Source organism: Alligator mississippiensis, chromosome 3 (assembly GCF_030867095.1).
Source record: "Alligator mississippiensis isolate rAllMis1 chromosome 3, rAllMis1, whole genome shotgun sequence".
In the NCBI taxonomy this organism is placed as follows: domain Eukaryota; kingdom Metazoa; phylum Chordata; order Crocodylia; family Alligatoridae; genus Alligator; species Alligator mississippiensis.
Genome location: NC_081826.1, coordinates 76,373,364 through 76,397,285, shown reverse-complemented (window position 1 = coordinate 76,397,285; position 23,922 = coordinate 76,373,364). Strand labels below are relative to the sequence as shown.

The window sequence follows — 23,922 nt, the reverse complement described above, 5'->3', positions numbered from 1 at the left end:
GCCTTTTTGTGTGCCTATGTATTCCATTTCTCACAGAGGTATGTTATATATCAGTCAAAGTGGTAATGTACTCTGTACTTTATAAAGTGCCATGTTGATTACTAAAGAGTGGTATAAACTCTTGGATAAAAAGAGAGTGAATCTTGGCTAAGACAGTGTATCCCATTATTCTGATTTGTGATTTGCATTATTTTTCTTGGTTCTATTGGCTTTGATGCTGGTCTGTCCTAAAATCCCAGTCTATAAACAGTACATATATTTGCATGCCTTTAGTTTACACTACAGTACAAGCAGTGTCATTCAGGTCAAGGAGTGTATATGTTATGAACAGTGAATGCTTGACTGTATTTTCAGGATAAATCTATAGTCTGAGAGACTCCAAATTCAGTTTTCTTCATAATCAAGCATGAATCTGTGATTCTTTTCCCCCATCCCTACTATAGTTATATGACTTTTGAACTTATATATGATGATTAGGAAGTCCATACTTTCTTTTATTGTCCAAACTCTGAAAAAAGATCCACCTCCTTTCTTCATGTTTTAGCTGTACAGTATGAGTTAAAAAATAAAATGTCACTGTGAGCTAAATACATCCCTGATGTACCAGAACAGACTTCCTTGTAGTTATGTAATGTAATGATTGGTTCCTGTGTTTTGTTTGAGGCTTTAATACATGTTCTATACTACATTTTTTAGTAATAAAATTACTCTAAAACTGCCTTTGCCTAGAAGCCCAGACTGTAGAAAAAAGATGTAAACTCCAAATTAAGTTAAGGATGGGTCTCTGCTTTTCTTGCTAACAATTTGTTGGCAAAACTCCAGCGGCAACTGCATAACAGGGTAATTAATGTACTTTAAAAAATATCTCTGAAGCACCTTGAATTAACATATGGCTTGAATTGTCATTCTATCGATTAGCATCACAAGTGTAAGACTGCTGAGGGGTGGAAATAAGACATATGTTTGTACAAAACCAATTTTTAAAGGTCAACTGCACCATTTATACTGAAAATGAGAATCAATATTTATGCAACAACATGACTGCAAAATAAAATTATAAATGGAACCTCTCTGCCATTAGCTTGTAGATATATGTCTAAAATTTCAATTATATACCTAGGGGAAAATAAAATGCGCTAAAATTTAATTTGGATTGTGAATGCAGTCTCATATGGAAAGTTAACTGTTTCCACTGCTGCTTCATTCTGTTATTTCTTTGCTGTTTACTTGCTTACTTTATTCTGTTTCATTTTCAGTGCCCCATTTCCCCCTATATTATCTTGTCTACCTGGATTCTGATTTTATTTTCCCCTGTAATTTATCCATTGCAGTAATATGATGCCTCTGCCTCAACTGGCTAATTAGGTATAGTCATAAAAATCTATAAATAGAAGAGGGGATTGGGACTCACCCTGCAGGAAAGCTAAGTAGCTGTATGTACATTTTAACCATTTGGTAATTGATGTTTGTTCTGCAGGAACAGAATGTAGAGTTTTCATATGCCTTGGTGACTGGCAGTGGTGCTCTCTCTGGGTTTGCACAGAAGAGTTTAGTGAGAATCTTTGCAAATACCATTGTCTTCAACATATTGCCCTATACTTTATTTATATCTGCAATTTCAGTGCAAAGGAACCTCTGCCATATTATGAAAAATAAAAATAAATAGAGTCATTCCATTTTTTATTTTTATATTATACACTCATTTAAGTGGGGATCAGGGCAGGATTGCAATTTATAGATTAACTCATTCAGAGGCATGGGCTTTCACGAGCTACAGCCTACTTTGTCAGATGTTTTATAGCATGCTTTGTCATAGCATCTGACAAAGTAGGCTTTGGCCTATGAAAGCTCATGCCACCTAACTTGAACCTTATGTGGCTAACTACCTCTTTCTGCATACATTTAATTTGCATATTCCTGTATTTAACAAATGTATTGCCTACATGATAGAATAGCCTTACTTGAAAGATTTCTCAGTAAAAGTGCTGTCAAATACAGGCTTTGTTTGATTCATTTAGTGTGTGGTATTTTTAATATGTTTTGGTAGCCACTGAAGTTGGTTCAAATTTTGAAATGTCAAAATTTTTGTGAGAGAAACAAGGATTTCTTAGGCTGATATCTTTTATTGGACCAGCTATATATTTGGGATTGTTAGACAAGCTTTTGAATGCACGGTATTCTTCATCAGGTTTCGCTACTGATTAAATACTAATAGTCCACTATTTAAGTTGGTCAAACACTGAAAAATTCTGCAAAGGCATGTGCAAAAAATAGTTGAAATCTTAAAACCTGTGAACATTTTTCAGATAATTAAGCTAATTGGCTGAAAGTAACTGGTTTGGACATTGGAGTGATTCTGCAAAAGAATGTTAAAAAGGATACATGAAACTATGTACATATCTTTTAGGAATGTTTTAAGAATTACTACCCTCATGCCTTTAAACAAAATATTCCCTAGTTATGTGAGGTCCCTCTTAAACTGAATAGAGGATCCAGAAATATGTTTGCCCAGCACCCTGTGCTAATCCTGGCTGTAGGGTTTTATTCTGAACATTTTTTTTTTTAGTCAACCTGTCATGGACATAATCAAACTATGTACTTTATTGTACCTTACTTTGGCCAAATGTCCAAAACCGCCAAATCTAGGTCATGTTTGTATTCAGCATATAAACCATATATATGTACCAAAAAAGGAGCCTTGTCTTGACTGGCATTGCCAAAAGAGGTCTGACAATAAGTAGCTTAAGGTCAGTTTCAACAAATGCTGGTCTTCTGTAAGTAAAGATGTGGCACTTGTTATGCCAAAGGTGCTTTCTGTATCTGAACATGCTGACATTTAAGTTCTTTTTAGTATGTGTGATGTACCAACTACCAGCTTCTAGTTTTGACCATAGAATTGTAAAATGAGTGTGTCAATACTGGTTTTGAAAGCATTCAAAGACTATTTAGTTCTGTGCTTAGGGCTATATCCACAAAGGGTCTTAAATGTGGTGATGCTGAGCATTACCATAACTGACTTTTAGGTGCCCGATTCTCCGTAGAATTCACAAACCTGAATTTGACCCCTAGGTTGCATACACAGTGAATAAAGAGAGTTATGTATCTAGGAAAGGAATTTGCAGAATCCAGCACACAAACAGGGGGTGCCTAATAGGAAGTGATGAAAAGTAGTTAGTTGAGACCCAGCTTGGATTTAGTTAGTTTCTTCCATGCACATGTTGTTTCCTCTAGGAAAGAGGGCCATCTTCTCCTAAACCTGTTGCCTCAGAGATGGAAATGGCCTACCTATCTAGTAGACTTCTTAATTTCAGAAGAGTAATGAAATGGAATACCCGTCTCACTCCCAAATATCAGTCTACATTAGCAAACGCACTTTAAATGTGTGGTATGGCAGAAATAGACTGTTTGAAAGGGTGGATAACAGAAAAATTCAGATTATCCTCAGAACTAATAGAAACATGGGGCATGGCCCCATAGACAATTTACCAAGGGATAAAGGAAATTGTTGAAGGCAGTTACTACAAAGAGGCCAATGCATGATAAAGCGCCATCTATTTTTATCCCACAGATTTTTTTTTCATATATTCATAATCACCCAGCACCATTTGCTGTTTATTGAACAGACTAATGGAACTCTGCCTCTATGTCTTCTAATATTTGACCCTTTTTCATCTGAAGTCCTGAACCACTCCATGTATTTGTAGCTTTGTTGCTTTCATGTTGGTAAGCTCTCCTGTTATTAGAAAATACACACTGATATTTTTTTCTAATGTTTTTAGTAGCCAAGACCATTAATGCTTTTCATTACTCTAGCTATCCTTTCTCATGACTTTTCCAATGTTATAATGTCCTTTTTTTAGCAATAATGTAAAAAGAAAAATATGTAGGATTTCAACCATGACCTTGCTAGTCCTGTTTAAGGTGTTGGAATAATTTTCTTTCACATGTAAGATATCCAGTACTTCTTTTTGGCAATACAATTCTTCTACTCTAGTTGAACCTTAAGCTGGTATATTCATCTAAGACCATTTCTAGACCTCTTTCCAGCATTTTTATAATATGTAACTGTTGAGCACTTATTTCTATATATCTACTGCAAGTGGAATAATATTGTTATCTAATAACTTGATCTGCGTACATTGTAGAAAGACATTTACCTGCCTTTGATATATTTTTTTTTATTATTATTCTACTTCCCACTTATATTTGCATCTAAGAAATTTTCTATTTATCTCATGGTGCTGCTAAGATATTTATACAGAAAGGATACATTTTTGTTTATTAAAGTAATTAACTTCACTGAGAACAGAATAAGGCCCAAATATGGAAAATAACACATTATAAATAGGTGGCTCCGTCCTCATAAAAAGGCTGCAAAAAATTTTCAATTCCTATTTCAGCATCACAGTAATTATAATAACATGGGACTGAAGCAAGCAAATGCCAGGTAGCCAGCCACATCCTGATTAATAAGCCCTTCACCAGCCATAGCTTTATCACTGACAAGTTGTCTGGTCTAGCTGGCAGCTTGACACTGCAGATCCTATGATGGCTCACTTACTTTCCCTACCCCCTCCCACACAGATGCTGACTACTTCTGTAGATATTGTGTTACAAATGTCACTATAAATCATGATGCTACAAATTCTTGCTGACAAGGATGAGTCATAGCGCTGGAGTTAACTGGATTAGTCCGATCCTGTTACCTGGTTTTATGCTGCATGTGTATTTGTGTGAATCACCTCCAAAGGCACTAACCACAAGATTAACAATACATTATTTCATACAATTTCTCATTGTTTTTCCATCTCTCATTGATTTCATAGAAGATTAGGGTTGGGAGTGACCTCAGTAGGTCATTTAGTCCAACCTTCTAGCCAATGCTTTGTCTGCCTGGTTCTTAAAAACCTGTAAGGCTGGAGATTCCACAACCTCTGTGGGTAACCTGTTCCGGTGCTTTGCTACCCTCCTGGTGAGAATTTTTCGTAACACCTAACCTAAATGTCCCTTGCTGCAACTTGACACCATTGCTCCTTGTTCTGTCATCTTCCACGACTAAGAACAATCTAGCTCCATCCTCTTCATCTATTTGATGGCTGCTATTAAATCTCCACTCCAACTTCTCTTCTGCAGACCAAATAAGCCCCGTTCTCTCAGCCTCTCCTCAGAAGTCATGTGCCCCAGTCCTCTACCCATTTTCATTGGACTCTCTCCAATTTGGCCACATCCTTTCTGTAGTGGGGGGCCCAAAACTGGACACAATACTCCAGGTGTAGCCTCACCAATTGTGAATAGAGGGAAATAACAACTTCCTTTGATCTGCAGGCAATGCTCCTACCAATGAAGCCCAGCCTTCTTTGCAACAAGGGCCCACTCGGCTCATATTCAGCTTCTCATCCACTATAATCCCCATGTCCTTTTCTGCAGAGCTGGCATTTAACCAGTTGGTTCCCAGCCTGTACCATGGGATTGTCCCATCCTAAATGTAGGACTTTGCATTTGTCCTTATTGCATCTCATGAGATTAATTGGAGGATTGGGCCAAAAGTAGTCTAGGTCTCTCTGATTCCTACCCTTACCCTCCAGTATATCTACTATTCCATCCAGCTTGATATCATTTGCAAACCTGCTGAGGGCATACTCCATCCCATCTTACAGATTGTTGATAAAAACATTAAACAAGACAAGCTGCCAGAACAACCCCTGGGGTACACCACTTGATACCACCTGCCAACTAGACATCAAGCCATTGATTACTACCCTTTCAGCTTGATAATCCATCCAAATTCTGTTCACCTTAAAATTCATTTATTCATCAAACCCTTACTTCTCTAGCTTGTGCTGCTCCCTAAGTCCAAAGCTAGATCTTCAAACCCTGACCCCAGTACCATCTAACCATGAAAACACCTGAATCCAATGTGCTTATATGTCCACCAATAAAGATCCCTTGATGACAAACACACCCATCTGCTGCTGGACCCATTAAGAACTAGCTAGATGTTGATGGTGTCAAACAACTAGGTACTTAAGGTACTCTTACATGCATGGGCTACTGGTGCCTCCTGAGTCAGTGGAGGCACTTGCCCTGCCACTGGCCAGTCAGTGACCTGGGGGGTGCCCCCCATGTCTGATCACACCAACCAGGTGGGGGGGGGGGTTCCCCCACGGCTGATCATGCCAACCTGCAAGTGCCAGGGGTGCTTCTTCTGGCACCCCCACTCCCCGGCAGGTGCTCTCAGGGAGGGGCAGGGGCACCAGCACTCCTGCCTGCACCCCCTACCCATCACCTAAGCAGGGAATGCTGGCTGTCAGGGGGTACATGTGCATCGCTGTGCACCCCCTATATGTCGCCACTGTTTACATGTGCCCCAGGAATTGGGGGGGGGGGGAGGGGAGGCACTTTTCTTAGAGTGGCACCAGGGATGCTTGAACTAAAGCTTGTTTGACAAGCTTTTAGTTCAAATGCCACTGCTACCATTTTTAAGCACAGGAATGCTGATACATGAGATGCAGGAGGCTGCTGGAATAAGGCAATTACTGTATTAATTGAGTCTGCTCTGATACATTAGTATTCCATGAACCTCTGCGCTCATGTGTAGGCGTACTGGGTTCAGGCCTAAGTCCTTCTGCTATTATTAACCTTTCTTGCTTATAAGATCCAATTCCATACGCATTTTCAAACTTAAGGCCTGCATAAAACCTAGCTATACATACTGAGTAATTTTTTTAAATCCTATATCTGAGCAGTTATAGCCCTTAAGATGTGGAGAATCTAGATTCAAATCACTCCTCTCTCCAAGGAAATTTGTACCTTTACTTCCCACCTGCCAGATGACTGTTTCAACCACAAAGATATGTGGTTTTCTAGGATAAGACTCTCTCGAGTCCTACCCCACCTTCTGTTGATGGGAGGATTACAGGGAGTAATTAAATATTCACTGGTCTAGAGGGTGAAAAGAAAAATCAGTAAGCTTCACTAACTATCTTATGGCACTTCTCATGGAATATGCATTAGCACCATTTGAAGATGGAGAAGCAAATATCCCTCTTCTATTATGCTAGTATACACTCATATAATTCTGGCTGCCAAAAAGGAAGAAGCCATGCTTTTGTGGTGTTGTTCATCATCAGCATCCTGAAACAGATTCATAGAAGTTTAGGGCTGGAAAGGACCTCATGAGATCATCAGGTCCAGCGCCCCCTGGTCTGGGCAGGAAGGACTGCTGGGCTCAAATAAACCCAGGAAGATGTGTCCAGTCTCCTTTTGATGATCTCCAAGGTAGGTGCCTGCACCACCCCCACTGAAAGTCTATTCCAGATTCTGGTCACATGAACCACAAAGAAGTTTTTCCTTATATCCAGTCTGAAAGTGGTGCTAGCTAGTGTAGTGCCACCGCGCCTGTAATAAATAACAGTATTTATGTTTGAATGTACAGAGTCCTGAAAAATGGAAGATGATTAGAAGAAAAGTTTTACAGGATAAGGGAATCCTTCATCCACTTTTCTGGGATATAAGAAACAGTCTCTCACTTTCCGTTCTTTTGCCTTTCTTTTATCCCTCTATGGAAGAAGACCACTGTCACTTTTAGCTGTATGAAGTTGACTCTATATTTCATGGTAGAAAATATACTAACTTTAATTTTGGAAGAGATTAGAATAAAGTGTATAAGGGATATTTATTGCTATATTCATAAGTATGGGATTTTGTAGTTCAGTTAAACCACAGGAGTCACAATTTACTCTGGGCTGGAAATAGAAAAACCTCAGAATGGTTGTGAAGTTTAGGAATGATATATATACAGTGGTGTCAGCAGAAAAAAAAAAGTAAAAAGTTTAAAATACCACATGGCCAGGGAGAATGTTTAGGGCATGAGCACATAAGCAAGTTACTGTGAAAGAGTTATCATGCATCATCTGGTAACTGCTTGTAACTCTTACCCACATAAGTAAAAGCTAATGTACAGTGAACTCAGCTCTTTCATTGACTAGGTGTTGTATAATATCCCAGTGTTTCTGCCTTCTGGTAACCTATATGTGTTTCAATACCCACAGTTATATAGTCAAAGTTAGGATTACAGCATACGGTGACAATTCTCAGCCAAAGGAAAAATATATGGGGGAAAAAAACATAAAAAAGAGAAATAATTATAAGAAAATAAAAGGGATTTTCAGTACTAGGAAAAATTAATGAAAACAAGTATTAAAACTGAATTTCAACACTGAAAGGGTACCGATCATTTAGGAAAAGGTCAGAATAGGCTAGGAAGTAAACAATTTCACAATATTTTATAACAGACAGATTTGAAAACAATTGAGACAACAGAACTTGGAGAAAATGCAAGTAAAATAGAATTATTAGGGCTTAAAAATCAAGAAAAAATGTATTTGGCATTCATAATACAGTAGGTTTATAAATTAGCCAAATAATGAGTAAATAAATATGATTATTTCAAAAAAGATTTTTTATATTGTAAAACAATGTGGATATGGACCAAAATAGAATGTTAAAAGGAGTACAAATAAACAAAACAACTACAGAAATGGACCATGATACAAAACCCTTAAACTAATTCTAGATGTTAGAAAATAAACTAGAAAGGGGAATTTTTGAACAACTATTTCATAGGAAAAGAACATAATTGGAGGCAGAGATGCCTCTTATAAAATCAGTTACCGCCAGCTCCCTGACACAAAAGTGAGATGTAAACAAGAAAAACTCAGAAAATATAGGATATAAACCTAATACATTTTGGAAGGAGGCACACAGATTCATAACATGGAAAGGACCAGAAAGAAATGAGAAATTGAGGATAATTATTAAGAGCAGTTAAAATACTGGACATTTCATAAGTCCACTACAAATCAGCTTGTAGTATAAAAAAGAGCAAGGCTAATGGCTAAAGAAGCACCACTACTAATTAAAAGGTGTAATAGCAAGATGCTGCATAGCAAAATTACATGGCAATGAAAACAGGGAAGATGACAAAAGAGAAAAAATGACATCCTAAGAAGTAGTAAATGAGAAAGAATGAAAGGAAGAGTGTGAATAACATATGGGTTATAAATGCATACATTTAAATGCATAAGTAGGGGGTTATTGAAAAGGACTGCAAGAGAACACAGATATTTATTGACATGAAAGGGAAAGGACATCTGCTAAATAAATCAAAGTAAAGTCCGGTCTGGGGTTTCAGACATGATGTACGAGGAAGCTGAATGATGTAATTGGTGACCATTATCTTTGAAAACTTGTGGTGATCAGGAGAGGTCCTGGATAATTGGAAAAGGGCAAATATAGAGCCCATCTTTAAGGAGGGGAAGAAGGAAGATCTGGGGAACTACAGACTGGTCAGCCTGTGACTAGGTGCAGTCAGCATGGATTTTTTCATATATGTTAGGGTCAGAAGGGACCTCAATAGATCATCGAGTCCGACCCCCTGCATAAGCAGGAAAGAGTGCTGGGTCCAGATGATCCCAGCTAGATACTCATCTAACCTCCTCTTGAAGACCCCCAGGGTAGGGGAGAGCACCACCTCCCTTGGGAGCCCATTCCAGACCTTGGCCACTCGAACTGTGAAGAAGTTCTTCCTAATGTCCAATCTAAATCTGCTCTCTGCTAGCTTGTGGCCATTGTTTCTTGTAAACCCCGGGTGCGCCTTGGTGAATAAATACTCACCAATTCCCTTCTGTGCCCCCGTGATGAACTTAAAGGCAGCCACAAGGTCACCTCTCAACCTTCTCTTGCGGAGGCTGAAAAGGTCCAGGTTCTCTAGTCTCTCCTCATAGGGCTTGGTCTGCAGGCCCTTGACCATACGAGTTGCCCTTCTCTGGACCCTCTCCAGGTTATCCACATCCTTCTTGAAGTGTGGCGCCCAGAATTGCACGCAGTACTCCAACTGCGATCTGACCGGCGCCCTATAGAGGGGAAGTATCACCTCCCTAGACCTATTCGTCATGCATCTGCTGATGCACGATAAAGTGCCATTGGCTTTTCTGATGGCTTCGTCACACTGCCGGCTCATGTTCATCTTGGAGTCCACTAGGACTCCAAGATCCCTTTCCACCTCCGTGCCACCCAGCAGGTCATTCCCTAGGCTGTAGGTGTGCTGGACATTTTTCCTCCCTAGGTGCAGCACTTTGCATTTCTCCTTGTTGAACTGCATCCTGTTGTTTTCTGCCCACTTGTGCAACCTATCCAGGTCTGCCTGCAGCTGTTCCCTGCCCTCCGGCATGTCCACTTCTCCCCATAGCTTTGTGTCATCTGCAAACTTGGACAGAGTACATTTGACTCCCTCGTCCAAGTCACTGATGAAGACATTAAAGAGTATCGGTCCAAGGACTGAGCCCTGCGGGACCCCACTGCCCACACCCTTCCAGGTCGAGACCGACCCATCCACCACGACTCTTTGGGTGCAACCGTCTAGCCAATTCGCCACCCACCGGACTGTGTAGTCATCCACATCCTCTTAACATGTTCACCATTATGGGGTGGGATACCGTATTGAAGGCCTTCCTGAATTCTAAGTATACAACATCCACCCCTCCTGTGTCCAGGCGTTTCGTAACCTGGTCATAGAAGGAGACTAGATTGGTCAGGCACAATCTGCCTGCCACAAACCCGTGCTGGTTTCCCCTCAGCATAATTTGCCCTGCCGGGCTCTCACAAATGTGAGCCTTAATAATTTTTTCAAAGACTTTACCAAGGATGGAGGTGAGACTGATTGGCCTATAGTTGCCTGGGTCCTCCTTCCTCCCCTTCTTGAAAATGGGGACCACGTTAGCCCTTTTCCAATCCTCTGGGACTTGGCCTGTGCGCTACGAGCGTTCGAATATTCCTGCCAGTGGCTCTGCAATGATGTCGGCCAGTGCCTTCAGCACCCTCAGATGGAGCTCATCCGGGCCTGCCAACTTAAAGGCATCCAGTTCTTCCAAGTGACTCTGCACCACCTCAGGATCTACGTATGGAAGTCTGGCGCCTTGCTGCTGCCTCTCTACAACCTCAGTGAGAGACTTGTTGTGCCCCTCACTTAGGAACACTGAGGCAAAGAACTCGTTGAGGAGTTCAACCTTGTCTCCCCTGTCTGTCACCAATTGTTTCTGCCCATTTAGCAGAGGTCCTATTGCTCCCTGGGCCTTCCTTTTACTCCCAATATATCTAAAAAACAATTTCTTGTTGTCTTTTACTTGGGTTGCCATCCTCAGCTCCATGGTAGCTTTGGCCCGCCTAACTGCCTCCCTACAAGCACGAGCAGAGGAGGTATATTCATCTTTAGTGATCTCACCCTGTTTCCACTTTTTATGTGCTCCCCTTTTGGCCCTTAGGCTGTCCTGGATTTCTCTGGTCAGCCATGGAAGCCTCCTGGCCCCTTTCCCTTTTTTGCCTCGCTCGGGGATCGTCTTGCTTTGTGCCCGAAGGATCGTTTCCTTAAGGCACAGCCACCCTTCTTGGGCTCCCTTCACTTCAAAACTCCTACGCAGTGCACAGTGCGTCCTTGACTAATCGCCTGAGTTCATTGAAATCAGCTTTCCTAAAGTCTAGCACTTTCACCCTACTAGTTACCTTACCCACTCGACGTCTTATGTTGAATTCTATTATTAGGTGGTCACTGTGGCGGGCCAGTAGGGGGCGCTCCTGAGTTGAGCTGCCCACCTCCCTGCGCCCGACCACCTTCCAGGCTCCGAGTGCCTCCCTTAGGGTGCCTCCCGTCCGGCCGACCCCTTCCCTGGAGCACACCCGCTAGCCTGGGGTCCCGCTGCCACCATCCAAGGCTCTGGACTCACTTCTGGCTCTGCGCGCCTTGGAGAACGCAGGCCTGATCGTCCAATGGGTACTAGATCCAATACAAGCACTCGGGGCACTTCCCCAAGTCAGGGGCTTATTAGGAAGCCTCCCTTAGTCCACAGACCTAAGGGGCCTCCTTGGCATAATTTAGACCCACCCCTCAATAAGTCTCCCACACCGGTCACAAAGGAGAACTTTATTGATGACAGGGGGTAGGGTGAAAACAGGGTAAAAGGTAGAGCAGTATCATAGAAATCTTACAGGAATATCAAAGGAATCCCATTGAGCAAACCAGGGTGGCTGAGGTAGCCGTTTAAACGCATCTGAGTTACTGAAACTAAATATCTAATCGGATCTTTAGTAGCTTACTCACTCTCATCGTCCAGAGGTAGTTGTTGTTCCTCTGGAGGCAGGGCACTCTTGGAGCATGCGGTGATGAGGAGAGAGCCAGGCTCAGATTCACCTGGATGACCGCATGGCTAATGGCTGACTCCCCTTCTTCTTGGACCGAGCCCTTAAATAACCTCTCTGACCTCAGCAGCCCGGTCCAGTCGAAGCTGCCAATACTGGCCACAAGCTGACCAATCTGCCCCGCATCCCTGGCTACCTGGGCCCGTGCAGGGCCGGGTCTTTCCCCCCTGCCCAGGTGACCAGAGCATCCGCCTCCCAGGCGCCAGGCTTTTGTCATGTAGACCAGGTGGGAGATCCCCGCCCTGAGGAATGAAACAGCAGCCTCCCAGGCTGGCTGAGACAGGTCTCTGGAGAGGGGCACCCACGGTGGCATTTCTGCCACAGTCACTGTCTCCCAAATGGCTACCGATCTGGAGGTCCCCTATCATGTCATCCCCTGTTGCCAATACCAGATCCAGTATGGCATTCCCCCTAGTGGGACCATGCACCTCCTGTGTCAGGTGGAGGTCCTGTACACAGGTTAGAAACCTGCGTGAGCGATGGGACCTTGCTGTCTGCGTCTCCCAGCAGATGTCCGGGTAGTTTAGGTCCCCCATGACTACCGCCTCTTTAGCTTTTATGGTCTCCAAGAGCTGCCTCAGGAGCCCCGCATCTATTTCTTCCCCTTGGTGTGGAGGTCTGGAGCAGACCCCTACCACCAAATCCCTTTCTCCTTGCCCCCCATGTAGCCTAACCCACAATCCTTCTACTTCCTCAACCTCGGATTCTGTCTTGATGAGGGTTGATGTATATTGCTCACTGACATAAAGTTCAACCCCCCCCCCTTTCTTCCCCGACCTGTCCTTTCTGTACAATCTATAGCCCTCAATATGTACCGCCCAGTCATGGGATGAATCCCACCAGGTCTCTGTTAGCCCCACTAAGTCATAGGTGTTTAGTGCAAGCAGGAGCGCTAGTTCATCCTGCATTAGTATATAGGCACTTGAGCCCTGCGACTGGTGCCTTTGCTGCCCCCCCGCTCCGAGTCCCAAGGGGATTCACCAAGGGCAAGTCATGCCTGACCAACCTGATGGCCTATGATGAGATGACTAGCTCTGTGGATGTCGGAAGAGCAGCAGACATGATATACCTTGACTTTAGCAAGGCTCTTGATATAGAAGATTTAGAGTTGGAAAAACTTAGAGTTGGAAGGAACCTCAGGAGGTCATCTAGTCCAATCACCTGATCAAATTAAGACCATCTCCAACTAGATGACTCTAGCCAGGGCTTTGTCAAGCTGGGCCTTAAAAACCTCCAATGAAAATGGATAGAGGGCTGGGGCACATGGCTTCTGAGGAGAAGCTGAGGGAACTGGGCTTATTTAGTCTGCAGAAGAGAAGACTGAGAAGGAGTTTAATAGCAGCCTTCAACTACCTGAAGCGGGGTTTCAAAAGGAATGGAGTTAGATTGTTCTTCATGACAGAAGATGACAGAACAAGGAGCAATGGTGTCAAGTTCTTGGAACCACACGAATTAAAGCACCTCCACCCCGCCGCCTCCCAGAGCAAATCTGTAAATGCCCTTAGTGTTAAAACTGTGTTCTGATCAGTCACATGGTACTGTTTACTAGGATCTGTGTCATGCACAGCTTGCTGATTGTTAGTCCCAGCCCCGTACCTTACTGGAGTCTTGAACCAGCTATGGTGTGGTATGGTATGGTGCCAGGACTGTTACCAATGATCAGCTGATTGCCCTGGGACCTTCTGGAGTTGAAAGCACCTGGCTTTCCATGTGATCTTGGAAGAATCTGACAAGTAAAAAATCCAGGATTCTTACCCTTGACATGTGACTTTCCTTGTCTTATCTAGAGGCTTGGTACATCAGAGGGATCCATGGCTGATATTATGGCTTAGTGAGGACTGTAGATTGCTTATTATCTCTGTGGAACAGTCTAGTGTTGGTCAAATGCATAATATTTAATATGATTTGGAGATGCTCCTTGTGCAAAAAATAGGGACTTTGCTACAATGTGAGAACACTTAGAATGTTTTACTGGTTAAACATGGGGTTACTCTCATTTTTAAGTGCATTTAATACATGCTAAGTGTAATATGCAATGTGGCTGTAAGTTGCTATTTGCTTCTAAGTCAGAGCCCTATAATCAGGACGTTCCTTCAGCTACAGAGTCTTCACCTTTAATTTACTCTAAGTCCTAGACACCATTATTTTAACCAAGCTTAACAGGCATATATGAGCACTGTACATTCTTCCCTTGATTTTTTTTTCTTCAGTTTTTTGATTGATCTCAGTGATTATTGCTCCTTATTTCTCTACCTTTTCCACATTGTCATTACCTATACTTACCTTCCTGTGGTCTTGAGATTTATTTCTGGATGTGAGGTTAACTAATTATAATAAATATCAGTTTCCTCTATATCCATAAATATGACTGAACAGAGGTGCAGCAGGGCAGCTCTGTACCTAGGTCAGCCACGACATCTGGGGCAGCATGAGCTGCCACCAAGCCAATAGAAGTGGTGCAATTACCTACAGGAATGACTATTTCTGTGCCCCCCATGAAGGTGGCACCTGGGGTTGCTGCCCTATTGTCCTTCCTATCTATGTCTCCTTTGTTACACTACTATGGCTAAATCAGGATGAATAAGGAAAACCTGAAGTAAAACTACTTTTATCAAAGATGCAAAAAATTCATCTCCATCCCAGTCTATTTCAGCTTCTAGATCTACAACAATCTGTCCATTTGCTGGTTCACCCAGACTTTGCTTAAACTCAAGCTATGCTCAAATGAAAACTGTACTGAGCATTTATGACTCAAAAATATCTAGGACTCTTATTTGTCACAAACTGGAGCAAACAGCTTTATATTTCAACAATTGCTTATACATATTTATTCATTATGTTCTTTGAGGATGATGAGCTTTCTTATCAGTGAACGTGACTTGAAGAGGTCTCAGATCTTAATAGCTTTGATTCCAATTAGAAATAGAATACATTCTAAGACCTTTTAAATCCATCATTTTATTGTTAATGTGGCACAACAATAAATAGCTGATGGTGTTGGGAAGTTCAACAGGAATCTGCTGTTTGATAGTAAACCAGTTTATTCCTTTAGCTTACGTAGTCCTAAATCTGTGACCATGACAAATTTAATATCCTCTGAGAGCTAATTCCTAGGGACTTACTAAAATTGCAATTTTGTAATTTTCATGGACACTGAGATTTTGGGTAGGCTCTGTGATAAAGTGAAGGCTCTGTGCTTTTGGCAGGCTCCCTGGAGCGGGGTGGGGGGAATTTACCAATAATAAAAAGCTGGCTCCCTTTGGGAGGGGTGAGGGTCAGGGCTGTATGATAGACAGCCCTTGCAGCCAATCAATGGTGAGGGGGAAGACCACTCGGGCCCTTGGTCAATAAGACACAAGGGGGGGGGGGGCTGCCTCACTTGGCCATGAAAATGGTTGCCAGCCCTAATCTGCCTGCAAAATTGACCAGCAGCCACCTTGAGTTCACTCATTACCAATTTTGCTGTAGACAGATCCTTTTCATTCTACTTATTCAGAAGTCTCTTATAGACTTTATAGAATTTACATGCCTAAGAAAAGGTTGAATACCTTTTTATTGTTCATGTTTGGGTCTATCAGACAGTCCTGGTCTGGTAGAACAGTACGAAAAGGTAATAAAAGACAAACTACATTTACTGATGATGAGTTTGAACTGGTACTCTACCTTCTTCAAGTTAGAGCCCTGTGTTTTCATTTTGTTCTGACAGAGAAATAAATATTTGGCTTGCCTTGGAAGCTCATAAACTTAAAAAGTATTGATGATGAATTGATAAGAGATGCCCTTTGATTTAGCACCTGAGCTTTTCATTAGTCAATTGAATTTTTCACTTATTCTATTTGGCTTCTGGTAATGGCTCAATGCTTTTATCTGATGAGTTTTTATGTGGCATAAGGCCTCCTCTACACATGCATGTAAAAGCACAATAGGATCTAATCTGTGGTCCACACAATATAGGATCTAAAATGTGATCCTTCTGCATGACAGGAGGCGTGATTGTGGGATCCAGATTAAGATCCTATCACACCTTATTGCTGTACAGGGGGACCTGGGATCATGTTCCTGGGATCCCTTTATACCAGCAAGTAGGGCACTTGCAGCCCTGGTGTGTGGGATGTAGCCAAGGCTGTGAGTTCCAGCAGCGGTGGGACTATGACTACCCAGTTATGGGGAGCATGATATGATTCTCACAGCTAGGAGATCACAGCTTCTACGATCTCCCAGCTATGGGGGCATACTATGGATGCTTGGGGCTGGAAGCTTACAGTCACACCCTGCAGCTGCCAGGACCCAGAGTCTTGCAGCTGCTGGGCACTGCAAGGGCTGAGAGTCCCATCAGCCTCAGCTGGGCATGGTGCACCCCTGTGGCTGCAGGGGATACCCTGCTAGATATGCAAATTTAAAGCTGAATAGCAACCAGCTATAAAGTTAGTACACATTTTTTAGGTCTAACTTTATAGCTGGTTGGACCCTTTTATGGTGTGATAGGCACTTTTCATGTGTAGCTGGTCTCAGTTTAATTGCCCAATTAACCAGTTAATTGCACAATTGCAGTAACATGTGGAGAGGGCCTAAGAAGAAGAATGGTTTAATTCACTCTGGTTCCTACTGGATTGATGTCTGTATCATACTGCAACAACCATGGATCATGCATGGATTGCCCATATTTCCTGGTACAGCGCAAGAAGAATGAACTGGCCTCTCACCACAAGTGTGCAGTCCATTCAGCCCATTAATAAGGTACAGCTACTAGTGGGGTGTGAAGGAGCTTATATTATTTTTGCTTGCTTACACTATTTCTAGTTTTCTTGTCTGATAGCAGTAAAAATACTTTGTAACATATATTCAAGTCAGATGAAACTCTCCGTTCCCATTTTTATTGCTATTGTCTATTAAGATACTTGTGTACCATACCAAGAGTTTCTCTTTTCTTTAAAAAGTTATAGATTATTTTGTAATTCAGTAGTGCTCACATAGAAATATTTATATCCTGTGAAATCAATAAGCTATTAAAAGCTATTAAAAACTCTCCCCCTTGCCTGATCCTCCCTCCAGTGAAGTGGGGGAGGAGAGGTTGTTATGCATAAGTATCAGAATCATAAAAAGCAACAGGAGGAAGTCACTTAAGCTAAACACTCCAGCTCTTCAGCTTTTGGGGGTTTGAATCTCAGTGGAGAAAAGAAAAATTGTAATGGAAGATGCCAGAACTATTTCATCCATTTGTGGCATTTCTGTGTCTAATTTAAAAGGTCTTACTTGATCCTTAGAGGAATGCTACCAACTTGAATTTTGTCAATTAAAAAAAAAAAGTAGATACAGGAAATTGCATGAAAAAACCCCTGTAAAACTTGAGTTCTTCCTTTTCATGCTCTCCATTGATTTCTTTAGGGCTGGACCTGAGGGTGGCAGTTAGCAGTTTAGGAAATAATTTGCACCTACTCCATAAAACATGAACAGCTATGCTGACTCGTGCATCTGTGTCATGCATAATTGACAGCAGCCTTTATTCATGAGATCTGATTCTCCCCTCCATCCCCCAAAGTCTTTTCTATAAACTGTGTCAATATTCAGCTTGTCTTTTTCAGATTTCTAAAAACAATGCTTGGGCATGTTGATCATGTTTTTAAGTGGAAACTGTACCTATAATACGTGCTTATATAGACTGCACCAAAATCAAATAATTTACCAGTTAAGGAATAAGGCAGCCTTGGACATAGTAAATAGAATAGAATAGAAGGTGTGCTTCTCGATACACTAAATAATCAAGGTGGTAATTAGCATCTTATAATGCAAAGCCACAAAAGGCTATCTCTGTGATCCAGTCTGACCCCCTTCATTTTCAAGAAATGATACATTTCATCTTGACTGCTAATGCATTTTTAATCTAATCAACTCATGAATATCTGCACTGATGGTATCCTGACCCCCTCCTTTAAGTATGTTTTACCTTCATCCTATTTATTATAACTAGTAACTTGCAGTATACTTAATTCATATGCTGCATTTTTTCTTCTGTAACTATTGCTGTATCTCCTAAAAATATGAGGAAATATTTCTTCTTTTATATAATTATCCCAGTTATGTCACATGTTAGACTTGAGTTATCTGTTTGGACACAGTGATCATTTGCCTTTTATTGGTTTATTCTTTATTCTTCCCTCTTCCCCCCCCCCTCCCCTGCCTCCCCCTCCCCCCCGAATCTGAATTTGCAAACTAGTTCAGGAAATGTTCAATTTACTTATTTTGGTCCAGTTTTTGCTTCATTGAAAGTCTCCCAGGCTCACTTCACTACTAATCATATATATTCATATTGCTGTCTGATGAATTTTTGTAGTCTTGCAATAGTACCTCTTCCAAAACTGAAATCAACACAGTATTCTAAATATTGTTACCCAGGGCTATGGAAAGTAGCACTGTCATCTCCATCTTTTATATGAAATTACCTGCATCTGTATCCAAGAACAGAGCTGGATTTTATTGTCTTATTATATTTTCCTTGCTTTAGTAGCACACACTAAGGTTTTGCTTTCTGTTATTGTTCCCCATTCTTTCCTGGGCTTAGTACTTTCCAAGTAGTTTCCTTTCAATTTCTGTCACTAGTATTTCCTTCTTTATCCATATAGTACAATGTGACTTTACATGGACTAATACGCAGTCTCATTTCATTGTGTGCAATCTACTTTCCTATTTTGAAGTAGCATACAAGCTTGGTACTTTCTTTCTGGGATTTCTACATCTCCAATAGACTGATATTTAGATTGTTAATAAAATGTTGTAAATAGGGATCCTGGTAGTGAACTCTGCAGTACTCCTATGTGATTTTTCTAAGTCTGTGTCCAAACATTCAAATCAACCAGTTGAACATCAGCAGTTGAAATTCAAACAGTTGAATTTTTTTTTTCCAAATGGCTTAAACTGCATATAAGTGAAAAGGGGATCTGCATGTTTTGCAGACCAGCCTGCAATGTGAAAAGGACCTAGCCAGGGGGACCCAAACCACACATCCCATCATGTTTTGCAGGCTCCTGTCTGCCTGGTTATGGGAGACAGCAGCCCAAGGTCATAGCTTAGGGCCAGCAGACTGGTGCTTCAAAAGACTCTGCTTCCCCATTCTCCACACCTCCCCTCCAACAACATCCCTTCCCTCCCTCGGCTGTCAGGCTGTCATGCACTAAACCTATGTGTCTGTGGTGCTACATACTGCGTAGCCGCACTTGTCTGGATGCAACCAAACTGTGGGGATCTGGCCCCATGAGATTCTACTCTCACCCCTGCATGGACATGGCCCAGTGTCCTAGGTTGGATCTGCGGTGAAGGGATAGGGGAGCCAGGGACACTGGTAATGATAACTGCCAAAACTATTTATAAACCCAGAAATGGCTCTGAAGCAACCATAACTTCTTTAATTGTAGCGCTTTGTTATGAAAGTCTGAAAAATCAGAGGTTGGCATGAAGAAAGTGTCGGCAGATTTAATATGTAGTTGATTCATAAAAAACATGAAGGTGAGACCACGCTTAATTTCTTGAGCTATGACAAGTTTATGCTAATAATATTTCAAGTGTAAGATAAGTTTTATACTTAATAGGTATAAAAGATTGAGTTTATTTTCCCTTTGACTGGTCTGTTATCACTTTTCATGATTTTTCTCTCATAATAATGTTCTTTAGTATATGATGATGTTTCTTTGACCATTCTAACTTTTAATAAAATGTGTTTGGTACAATGAAAGGTTTAATTTCAGCACTATAGCAGTTATAGTAGTGAGGCCTATGCCTGCTATGGCTATAAATTTACTGGTATGTGAGCCAGCTAAAGTAAATATAGCCCAGGTATATTTAATCTGTACTGCAGGTGCAGTGCAATGCAATGATTATTACCTTGGTGGAGGAGAGGAGGGTGGCATCTTAAACTACCATATAACTCTGCTGCTTCCTGCCGGATCTTTATTTAATGGTGCTGGATTTTCTAGTGACTACTGTAACATGTTTCTGCCCTGTTGACCTCTGCCAGGTGGAAAATAAGGCCTCTTTGAGTGTGAATCAAAATAGAGTTATCCTGTCACCTGGAACAGAGAGTGTCATTCAGTTTGGCTGGCACAGTGCTTGTTTGGAAGTGCTGAAGCTTCTATCTCCAAAACAACATGATGCAAGGCTAACTGCATACATCCAGGCACTAGCTAACAATTTATTTGTTATGCCTCCAGACTCATGCATTTATTTCTACACTTCCCTTTATAATAATACAAAGTTAGCAGTTCATAGTTTTGTATAATATCTGAAACAAATTGAGTTAAAAGAGAAAGGGAGCATACTGCAGAGCAAAATATTCTGCTTTTTGCACATCTGCTTCTACCATGTAAGTAGTAAGTAAACCCTAATCTAGGGAAGCTGAATGAAACAGGGCTAAATTACCAGAGTTTAACTTGCATTTACCATGGGATAGGAATGAATACACAGAATTACTGCAAAGCAGCTGCTCTGTGGTAAATGCTTCCCTCACCCCCTCCCCCTCTTTGCCTTCTTAATTCAGCATAAATGTATTTTGCCCATGCCCTTACATTAATTTTTTTAATATCTATATTAAAGATGCTATGATTCATAACATAGAATTAAATAGCCTGATGCAATATCTAACCTTAATGGTGTGAGTTACAGATATCTTTGACCCATTGGCTAGGTACAGACATTACACTTATTATGCATTAAGTGTGCAGAAAATGTTCTACAGCCGTAATTGAAGAGATGTTCACAGCACATAGGGTGCATCTACACTTGAATTAATGTGACTGAATACTAGGGCTGTGTGAAATTTCAGCAGCCATTTCATTTTGGAGGTGTTTTGGGCTGTTTCAGCACCCAAAACACCTACTCCAAATCAAAACAGAAAGCTCTGAAACAAATCAGAAGGCTCTGAAATGTTTTGGAAATGTTTTGGAGAATTTCAGAGTTTTGGAGCTGGGCTTGTAGGGAAAAAAAACAACTGAAAAGAGGGTGGGGGAAGACTGCTCTGATATTGACATCTAGCTCCCAGTTTGCTTCCCCCAGCTCTCTGATCATTTCCCCAGCTCTTCCTGAGGGGTGCAGGCCCCAATCTGCACATGATCAGTACCAATCAGCAGGCAGTCCCAGTCAGCAGGCTGGAGCCAGCAGCAGCTGCTCAGTGCAGCCCGTGCCTAGTGCCGGGAAGACTGCAGTGCTGCTGCTGGCCCCAGCCTGTATCAGCAGCCTGCTGCAACCTGGCACACATATCCAGGGGCCCACACCCCACAGGAAGAGCTGGGGGAATGATCCGAGGGCTGGGGAATCCCTGTCGTGGGACCTGGCTCTGCAGGGAGCAGAGATCTGTGCTGGGGTCTCCTCCCTGCTGCTGCCTGCCCTGTGCAACCCTGGATCTCTGCTCCCTGCAGAGCCAGGTCATGCGGCAGGGACCAGCACTGCCCTGCCACATGACCTGGTTCTGCAGGGAGCAGAGATCCACACTGGGGTCTCCCTGCCACTGTTACTCACCCCATGTAGACCTATGTCACTGGGCCAGCATGGGGCAGGCAGTGGCAGTGAGGAGACCCCAGCGCAGATCTCTGCTCCCTGCAGAGCTGAGTCACGTGGCAGGGACCAGCAGGCTTGCTTGCTGCTCTGCAATACTTCCCTGTTTCATGACCGGGTGTGACAGGGATCAGAGATCTGCATGGGGGTTTCCTCACCTGCACAGAGGGCAGTAGCCCTCCCCCAGATGACCCTCCCCCCAGCAGCCCCATCCTGCTTCCTGCTGGGGCCCTGCAGCCCTCAGCCCCAAGTTCAACTTGGCTGTGTCAGTAGGGCTGTGCAAAACTTTGCTTGCAGCCCATTCGAAACAGATTCAGAGCAGATTTGGCCAAAATGAAACAGGAGAGTGATCTGAAACACCAAAACAAATCACTGTCCTCCAAAACGGCCGAATCCAAAACCGAATTGAAACACAGCCCTTTTGCACAACCCTACTGGATACACTCTGGCTCAACTTGAACCAGAGTAAACTAATTCCAACATCACTGTCTACCTATGTGTTTAAGCAGAGTAATTTATTGTGCTGCCAGATACCACTTGTATCTGACAGGACAATCCAGCAGTGAAGTAAATTGGTCTACTGCACCCTAATCACCACCCATGTGTAGATGGTAATGCTTTGCTGTGCAGCAAATTGGACCACATATTGTGTAATAAAGCATCTTGTGTAGATGCGCCCATAGAGTGCTTGAAAAATGATGGATTCCACTCTAAATTGACCCTGGATGGATGTGGTATCAAACTAGAGCACTTTATTAAATGTCTGTACCACATCCCATCATGACTCGAGATAGGTCATCACTGGTATCCCAGGTGATGGGGTTCCCCTGCTCCCTACCCCTTGCACAGTGGTTCACTGGACCTCAGCTCACTTGACTGCTCTGAGCTGTCAGCCACAGACAGGGAGACAGGAGAGAAGGGAGCATCTGTAGCTTTGTATTTTTCTCTCATTACACAGTACCCCTGTGTAGGGTAAGGGCATTCCACAAACAAAGACTAGGCCCCTCAGCAGGTGGCAGCAGCAGGGCAAGGCAGGCAGAGCAAGTGAGCAGCAGCTACGGGCTGCTGTGCCCTGTTTGCACAGGGCCCAGTAGGGCCATGGCATGGTGCTGCCACTGCCACTGGATTTCTGAGAAGGGTAAGGCTTTGAGGGAGATGAGGGTCTTTAGGCTGGTGTGGGAGGGGGAGGGCAAAGTTGATGCTAATGCTACCACTGGCTCTCTGACGGGACTGGGGTTTGGGGGGGGATACCCATTTCTTCCTTATCACCAGGGATCCTGGTTTTTCTCTGTTTTAAAAATCACAATTTCTCTGATAAAAATTTGCAAGTTGGCTGATTTTAAAACCCTAAAATCTGTGATTTTCCATGATAAAAATAAAATGTCACTATATATATGAATGTGTGTATGTATCTGTGTGTGTATATGTATGTATGCATCAGTTGAACACAATGTTTTATTGATAAATTTACAATTATAAAGCCATTTGGAAGCCTACCAGTGCCTCAATCACTATAATAAAATAAATTCTAAATACCTATACATTTTGTCATTTGATTTTGGGGTTTTTACCATGGAAAATCAGAGCACCCTCAACCCCCTTCACTCAGCAGGACATGGGTTCAGCTGCAGTTGCCCCTCCCCACTGCTTTGTGGTGCTGAGCAGCCTTGATAGGCCAGTGCCCTGCCCATGCCATTGGCCTTCACTCCCAACACACAGCTCCCTAGCCCTCCTGGTGATCTTTACTCCCCACCCACAGCTTTCTGGCCCTGCCAGTGACCCACAGTCCCCCACCCGCTCCAGCCCTGCTGCCAGAGCTATGGGGCCTCCAGCTGCCAGGGCTATGGGGCCAAGGACCCGGGGCTGCAGCTGCCACCCATAGGAAATGATGGCTGCAGCTGGAGCAAAGCATGGAGCCTGGCTCCCTCTCCTCTGTGGGCAGAAGGGCTGGAGCAGACCCCATGCAGGAGGGGCAAAACCGGACTTAGGGCTTCCCACCTGGCTACCCTTCCTGGGGGCCTCCATGGTCCACTGGGCAAGATCTGGTGCAGCAAGGCAGAGTGGGGAGGGGAGGCTTAGTGCAGCCACTGAGACCTCTGCTGCCTGCCTGGTAGCAGTAGGGAGGCACAA

General features: G+C 42.8%; 1 protein-coding gene across 1 annotated transcript in view; it reads left to right on the top strand.

Annotated features, from left to right (window-relative positions):
- The first annotated feature begins 16,837 nt into the window (after positions 1-16,837).
- SNTG1 (syntrophin gamma 1) overlaps positions 16,838-23,922 on the top strand; it is a 386,259-nt gene continuing 379,174 nt past the window's right edge. The window contains exon 1 of the mRNA XM_059724105.1: positions 16,838-16,989. The gene's annotated coding sequence lies outside the window, so the exon portion shown is untranslated. The remainder of the gene's footprint in view (positions 16,990-23,922) is intronic.